General features: G+C 40.2%; 1 long non-coding RNA gene across 1 annotated transcript; it reads right to left on the bottom strand.

Annotated features, from left to right (window-relative positions):
• Positions 1 to 761: 761 nt before the first annotated feature.
• Positions 762 to 5141, bottom strand: LOC142487657 (uncharacterized). The gene is made up of 5 exons (XR_012799279.1): positions 4850 to 5141; positions 4692 to 4758; positions 4301 to 4326; positions 1829 to 1983; positions 762 to 821 (listed from the first exon to the last, which is right to left on the bottom strand). It is a non-coding gene; the product is annotated as an uncharacterized LOC142487657 (long non-coding RNA).
• Positions 5142 to 8655: the final 3514 nt, after the last annotated feature.

The raw sequence follows: 8655 nt of genomic DNA, 5'->3' as shown, positions 1-8655 counted from the left end.
TGAAGTTTTGGAAATGTTAACACTCATAATTAATTGTGTTATAAATATTTATGTTTTAATCGTCTGTTCAGTAATGGTCCACCAGGAGCCAGTTGCTAAGTTTAGAGAAGCTGCCATTGACTTTGCAGCAAAACATTGCATTTGGGTGTGTTAATTGATGTAAGAATTGCATATGCATATTAGTCACATGCAATTATAAAAACACCTAAGTAACTGCAAACATCTTTCTTGTACGTGTACAGCAGGATTATGTGTAAATTCTTACTTACCTTTGCCTTGCTTGGCCATTGTAATTTTGTCCTTTAATCATTTGTGTGTTCTTGTTTCAATAACATCTCAGAATGTATAATAATATATATACACACACACACACACACACACACACACACACACACACACACACACACACACACACACACACACACACACACACACTCTGTGTGTGTGTGTGTGTGTGTGTGTGTGTGTGTGTGTGTGTGTGTGTGTGTGTGTGTGTGTGTGTGTGTGTGTGTGTGTGTGTGTGTGTGTGTGTGTGTGTGTGTGTGTGTGTGTGTGTGTGTGTGTGTGTGTGTGTGTATATATATATATATAGTACTATATAAACTGGTATACATGTATTTTACAAACTAATACACTTCATGCTTCCTTGTGAAAACACTATTTTAATAATACAGGCCTAATGTTTGAGAAATATCCTAAGTATGAGACTCTAACAGTATTGTGCTTAAACAAATGTTTATTACTTAATTCAATCATGTTTCTCACCATTTAAATAGGTTTCATACAAGGTATACTTAATGCCATCAATGTTGTGTGTACTCCTGCAATATTAAAAAAAATAACATATAATATATAAATATATATATATTTTTATAAGAGAGATATATATATATATATACACACGTATTTAAACTCATGCAGACAGGGAGTTAACCAGACTTTCACATACACACAGAAATGTAAGCGGGGAAAAAACATTTCTTTTTGCAGGTGTCTGTTTTTACTGATATGCCTGGCTAAGAAATATTTTCACACAGTGGTCTTTGTTAGTTTTCAAAAAAACACTATGTGAACGCATTCAAAGTCTAGGGATGTTTTTCACAAACGAGATAAAAGAAGGAGAAATGTTTCTCCCACAGTCCCATATCACGAACCACAACTGTTAACCCAATTAGACAAACAAATCCAATTGGCGTTTGAAATAAGGAGTCAAAGTAGTTAGTTTTGTTGACCTTGACAAGGAAAAACAGGAGTTTGTTAGCCATTCAGCACATTCATTTTGATGAGCAAATAACACAGACCTGCACACAGCTTTTGTGCTACTCAGACATGGCTGATGAATTCGTTAACAATATTAATCCCCTTTTAGGGTATAAGTACATGATCTGTGAAGCCATCTTGAACAGTCGCGGACAGAAAGCAAGCACACGCCAAATCGATGATTTCATTCGAGCAAAATATCCTTATTACCAAGACCGTAAGCATGCACGGAATTTTAATTCCTCAATAAGATTCACTTTATCAAGTAATGACTTTTTTGAACGTGACCAGTATAAGCTACAACACACCTATGGTTTCTGGAAGATTGCCCCGGAAAAACAATTTCTCCTGAAAGACGGCACTAATATTGTCGTGAAAGGCATATTTATTCCTAATGGCAATAGCAATGTATCCGCTACTACTGATCCGTTTGAATCGATACGTGCTGCAATATCTGCAGCCTCCATTCCTGAAACCCACATTGTACAAGAACAAAAGTACTATGATTATGTACCAAGCCTTTCAGCTGAAAATGCATTGGAATGGGAACCCGAAGAAATGAACCTACCTCCCGACCAATTATTTGAAGAAAGCAGTGGCGATTCCTATGAGCGCATCCTGGAGGAGATATGTGTCATACTGGATTCAGCGGTTGGGTTAAGCGTGGATGAAAATGCCTTGCATTTCTGGAGCGACCAGTTGCAGCCAGGCGAAGAGTTAATTCTAGAAGAATGGTAAATATAACAATCGTTATGCGTTGACTCTGCGTTTAAATTTTTTTTTTTTTTGTAACCACCATTTTCACTTTCAATGCGTGGATACAGCGTAACATTGCAGACTGCATAACATGTAGCGATCACAAACAAATTGTTTCCTAATACAATATAGTAGAACCTGAAAGAGTAGTACACATTGCTGACGGAATAAATATACGTACTTTCCTATCCCTTTAAACATATTAGCAACATTTTTCCATTACTCTAACACATACCTGTTTTGTTATCATGCAACATCTACAACATTGAAAACCGGGTCCACCACGTATGACGTGGGACCCTTGTCATGGGCCAAGGCGTCCTTAAAAAGGATTACTGATGTAAGTCCCGCCCCCAAGCGACGTGCGCGCCTCAAAGCCTATTGGCTGTCATGTTTTGTTATAGTAACGGTAACTGCAGTGTGTGATGCGTGCGGCTCAGTGTTTGTAGGCGTACCCTGGGCGTTAGCCGAATGTTAATTGAGTGGGAGGAGTGTTAGCGTGCGTTTCACGCTGGCTTAACATGACGTCACACGTATTGCATTTGCGCATTGTGTTATCGGCCGTGCTTTCTGTTCAAACACGTCTGTTTAAAAAGAATACAGATGTACTCGTTTAGAACGAATGTAGTTTCGTCTTCATTGTATTTGAAATAAAGATGTTATGTTTACTGGTATTTTCAACATGTATTGAACGCACAACGTACGCTTTGTTTTGCGCATGCGCTAACAGTTAGTGGAGCCAAGCGTGAAGTGCGTGCGCACACAAAGATGTGCGCGCACATCTTTCAGTATACAGGCAACGTTCACTTCTTATACATAGTTATGCCTGCTACAAATTTAAAGAAACATTACATACTGATGAACAGTTTTACTTCTAACATATAAGTGACTGACGTGTGTATCTACACAATCATATAGAGCTGCGTAACGCTTTGTCACGGATGCATATCTAGTAAGGTGCCATCTTTGACCATCATGTGTTTGCTGTATTTCAGAGATGTCGGGGAAGATACAATCGGATCAATGTATGATTTCAGAAGAGTCTACCTTTATATGAGATGATTGTGAGGAGGAGCCACCGACTACTATACTACATATGGAACTAATTTTATATTGCTTGCAGCGCTTATTAAAAAACAATTAAAAATGTGATACCCTTATGCCTATATTGCATAAGCACTTAATTAACATAATGATGTTGCAAAAGAGTGCCTCATGAATTTTTATTGAGTGTTCTTTAATGACTACTAACATTTTATGACATGGTGTGTTTTATATATAACAACCATTCCCACTCTGCTAACACATTTGTGTATTCTAATATGTAATGGAACGTATGACTGTCGAAACTATGTAACAATAATAATAATAATATGAGCATGTTCATGTATAGGGCTGCTAGTTGTACGCAGCGATTTACAGACACATGTTTCAGCCTGAGGTCCCTGGCCCGTGGAACGTACAAATGTTTTTTTGCCGCATGAGGCACAGGGAGATAAAGTGACTTGGCCAAGGTCACAAGGAGCCCACACCGGGAATTGAACCAGACTCCCCTGCTTCAAACTATCAGTGCCAGTGTGTGTCTTTACTCAGTGAGCCACTCCTTCTCCCAATGTAAAGGACACTTACAACCAAGTAGCCATTTATTTTTAAAATCTCTTGTTACATGGGTATGTAGATAAAATGGTTTGGGACTGTAGCAAATAATGTTACTGGCCAGATGTTATGGTCCCCTCCAATGCATGATGTTCTGAATATGACATCACCATCATGTTATGAAGTACGTTTCTGTGTATATTTCATTAACCTAACTAACTATAGTTTACTGTGTTTATTAATCGTTTAGAAATACATAGTATAGTCAATATGATGATATAAGCTACCATAATAAAGCTGGTGTTATCATTTGTCGGTGTTATACATGGATCCTACACCAATTGATACACACACAAACAGTTGTCTTAAAAAGTGTGTCTATGCTAGTGATGAATGTGCTCCCGTAAGTAAACAAATAAGTACAGTTATCCCCTTTTCTCCAAACACCTCTATATTACATTAATGGAAATTATAAGGAAACATACATAAAATGTGATGAAATGTGAGGAATCATTTTGTAATACAATGCACATGAAACCTCAAGAGTAGCTAAATGCATATACATGATACAGAAAGTACATATATGTAACATTTGTGTTTAAACCAATATGTTGGGTTTTTAGTTCCAATAATTATAGGAAGATTGAGGTAGCCACATCTTATGAGAGATGTCAGCAAATATACATACCATGATCAGTCATACTGCAAATATACCTATAATGCAAAGGAACAATATATAAATTGCAAACATTGACATGCCATCTTCAGTACCGTAAAGAACACATCAAAGTGTGTATTTGGTGTTAAATGTGCAACACCATGTATATTTAATGACATTCAAAATGTAAATCAGCCTGGTGTACACATCATCTGGATGTACATGTTACACTGCACCAATAACATTGTATGTAAGCATACTAGAAGCATGAATGATTATGGGCATAATATGTGTTTTGTCTTAGCATAAGGAATAACACAATGCTAAAATATTATTGCTTTGTTACCCAAGTTGTATTGACATACACACAACTAAAGTACAATTGAAGAGGGATTCTATAACCTGTGCAACAATAACATACCGGTGCCACATCCCTTTGTGCACACAGCAGAGAAAAGAAAGGTGTGCAACCCATATTCATCTGTGTCCTACCAGAAGGGTATATAAAAAAACATTCTTGTTAAGATAACATAATGTAACTATAAAAGTATAACTTGGAACATATCTGTTTGTACTTACAAGAAAAAAATGAATTGATGAGATTCTGTCGTGTCTGGCCACCACTGGCTGTTTGTTCATTTTCAGCAGCTACATGGGTGGGATGCTCGTCTACCAAAGCCTCAGCTAGGTCTGACTGTACATTGTGCCTGAGTGCAACATTGTGCAAAATGCAACAGGCAAGGATAATATCAGACACTTTTTGAGGCTTGTATAGAAGAGCCCCACCAGTTCTGTCCAGACACCTAAACCTGGTCTTGAGTAGGCCAAATGTCCTCTCTATAACAGATCTTGTAGATATATGGGCTGCATTGTACCTCTCCTCTGCTTCAGTTTGAGGGTTTAGCACCGGAGTCAAGAGCCACGGCCTAATTCCGTATCCTGAGTCACCTATAATGAATGGAGGACACATAAGCTGACATTAGTGATCAAATTGTACAATGCCAACATTCCTAAATCAAAATGTGTTTTGTGTTAGAACATGTAAATGTGTACTCACCCAGCAGCCAACCAGGTTCAAAATGACCCTCTTCGAACGCATGGAAGACTGAAGAGTTCCTCAGGATAGAGGAATCGTGACTGGAACCAGGGAACTTGGGTACCACATGCATTATCCTCATCGTGGCATCACATACCACCTGTACATTGAGTGAATGGTAGTGCTTCCGATTGCGGTACACATGCTCACTCTGACTAGGTGCAATCAAAGCAACATGTGTGCAATCGATTGCACCCAGCACAGATGGTATCCCTGCTATATTATAAAAGCCAGTCCTGACTTCCAGCCACTCTGTCGCCTCTGTAGGAAAATGAATATAATTCCTAGCGCGTCTATTGAGTGCATAGAGAAACTGGGTCAAGGCCCGCGAGAATGTAGATTGCGAGACCCCGCCCACTATGCCCACAGTTGTCTGGTATGACGCGGAAGCAAGATAATGTAATGAGCACAGCATTTTAACAAGCCCAGGGACTGCACGACCTCTGGCTGTGAAAAAATCTAAATCCCCCCTTATCTCCTCATAAAGAGATAAGATTGCTGCTGAACTCAAACGATAGCGACTTACAATCTCCTCCTCACTCATCCCATCTAACAGGGTTCTCTCCCTGTACAGACGCGGACGAGGCACAAGTTGTCTCCTCTGTCTTCTCCTCTGATCTCCTGTCCCTCTACCTGTCCCTCGGCCTGTCCCTCTCCCTGTCCCTGTCGTATCCGCGTCACTGTCACTGTCCCTCGGTGTGTCCCTACCTTGCCCTATATCATTCTCTTGATCAGCAAGCATGTCATAGAAAAGAATGTTCCTGCGTCTCCTAAACATTCGCAACATTTTGAAATGAGTAGCTGTGAATGAGCAGGTAATGTGCGTCCTTTAAATAGGTATGTGATGATGTCAGGTGACATAGTAAAATGCAAGGTGTTACATTAACATAATAAAGTACTTCTGTGGCAAGCTGTGTGCACTTGTTGTTCTAAGTATTTGTTGTGTGTATTCTGCAGGGAATGATGATATTTGGCAATGATGTGACGTGAAGCTTTGTACAAAGATTGCTTGCAAATAAATAGTTGCATGTGCAATGCATGTAACACTTGTGAACGCAAGAGTCAGTCATGTAATGAGACAAAAAGGCTGAGATTGACGTGGGAAAAGTTTTGTGTAACATGTGTAATTAGCCATGTTATTGTCACATGTTGCCAACAATGAATAGTCGTGTGCATATGCATGCATTTCTGTAAGGAGGATAGTTGCTATAGAATGAGTTTACAAGGTGTCCCAATGCTGAATTACTGTACATGTGTGTATAAGTTAGGTTGAAGTGCTTGTAATGCAACGGTTACAATGTAAACATGCAATGTGATTGAGCGTCCAATAAGTGACGTCATGAAAATAGGGAGGACCCAAACGTAGATGTAAACATGAGAATTTAGATGTACATGAAGGTTTAAAGATGCGTGACACATTACAAGCATTGTGTAATGTAAAGGAACATGAATATACGGTGTATGTGTGACATGTGTGACATGTGTGACATCATGTAAATAATTGTCGCTGAGTTGAGTAAAATGTGTGATATGATGTGAGGTTCTCCTTTAAGAGTGTAGTATAGTATTTTCCCTTGCCACATCATCACATGATGAGTAATGTGACCCGCAAATGCTGAAAACATGTAAAAGTCGAATGTTATGCAAATAAGACACATCAGCTGTGACACAATGCAGGGAATGCCCCCACACTGTAATGCAAATCCCCCTTGTATGGTGAGCAATGAAACGTAAACAGTACTATACTGTTATACGTCCCCGCTCCATTGACTTCCATTGATGTACAGAAGATTTTTTTTTTCTAAGTGCCGTTCCGGCAGCCTTAGCGATCGTTCTCCCGTCCAAACTGCCAACTTTAGTTGGCGGGAGAAATCGGCCATAACATCTCAATTTCGTAGTGCCGATCAGCCCCGATAAGCTGTTTTTTTTTGTTGAATCCAGCCGATTTAAAAAAGTGGCGATCAGTGTCGAAAACAGGCTTATCGGCAGGCGACTGGCCATAACCAAATTATCGGCTCCGAAACCTGGCGATATGAAGCACTTATCGGCGCTTACTGAATCTCAAACCCAATTTTGGCTATAAAATGGCCATATTTCCCTTATCAACGCTTACTGCATGAGGCCCTTAGACTTTAACTTGGTCAATGCACCATTAGTACCAAAAGAGTTCTTAGGAGAATAAAATAATAACACTGCATTCCTTTTAATATCTAAATTACCCAAATTTATTTTTAGCTAAGGTGTATCATGAATCTATTCAAATCTAAAAAGTTACTTAAAAGTTTCTCTTGATCTATAGTCCACATTATATAGATGAAGCCAGTCTTACTGTTTTCGGTGCTGTGTAAAATCAAGTGTACATCCCTAGCATTTATTTGTATGTTGCAGCATGCGACTGCCATTGTTGAGCTAGTGTGTCTTTAACTTAAATGTAATCCATCCTTTACTTCCATACACTGTTTCAATGTGAAAAAAACTTCAGATGGATAAAAAGTATTTTTAAAGCATGACATTTTTATTAGCGTAAATTAAAGTTTAGAGATAAATGAAAAACTATTTGGGAAATAATACAATCTTCTTACAATAATAAAATATTCTTCAACCGATATCTTTTGTTAATCTCTATATATGACCTTTGACGCACTAACATGTCAGTGTTAGCAAATAATATCAAGTTGCTTCTGGGTTAGGCTGAGTCCCCACTGGCGCTGACCGTGCTTGGCACTTGGCGCGGTTATCTCTTTGAATCTTCATCCTCCCGTCCACGCTCACGCGGCGCGCCCGTGCTCATGCATGGGTATGCGCGCTCTCCAATGCTTGCTGCTTGGGGAGACAAGGAAAAGAGTCTTTCGAGCGCAGAGCTGGGTCACATGACCCTGCTCTTACCAATGAGGGGAGAGAGGCAGTTTAGGCTGAGCGGAGAGAGGTGGAAGGGGGTGGGGGGGAGCTGAGCAGAGATAGAGGTGAAGGGGGGAGAGGTGAGGGGAAGGGGGGAGAGAGGTGAAGGAGGAGAGGTAATGGGAGAGGGAAAGGAAGAGAGAGAGGGGGGGATAGAGAGAAGGGGAGAAACACAGAGGGAAGGGGGAGAGGAGGGAAGGGGGGAGAGAGAGGAGGGAAGGGGGGAAAGAGAGAGGAGGGAAGGGGAGAGAGAGGAGAGAAGGGGTGAGAGAGAGGAGGGGAGAGAGGAGAGAAGGGGGAGAGAGAGGGGAGGGGAGAGAGGAGGGAAGGGGGGAGAGAGAGAAAATGGAGGGACACAGACACACACAGACACACACACACAGACACGATC

The sequence above is a fragment of the Ascaphus truei genome, chromosome 2 (assembly GCF_040206685.1).
Source record: "Ascaphus truei isolate aAscTru1 chromosome 2, aAscTru1.hap1, whole genome shotgun sequence".
NCBI lineage: Eukaryota > Metazoa > Chordata > Amphibia > Anura > Ascaphidae > Ascaphus > Ascaphus truei.
This window is presented reverse-complemented; position numbering and strand designations above follow the sequence as displayed.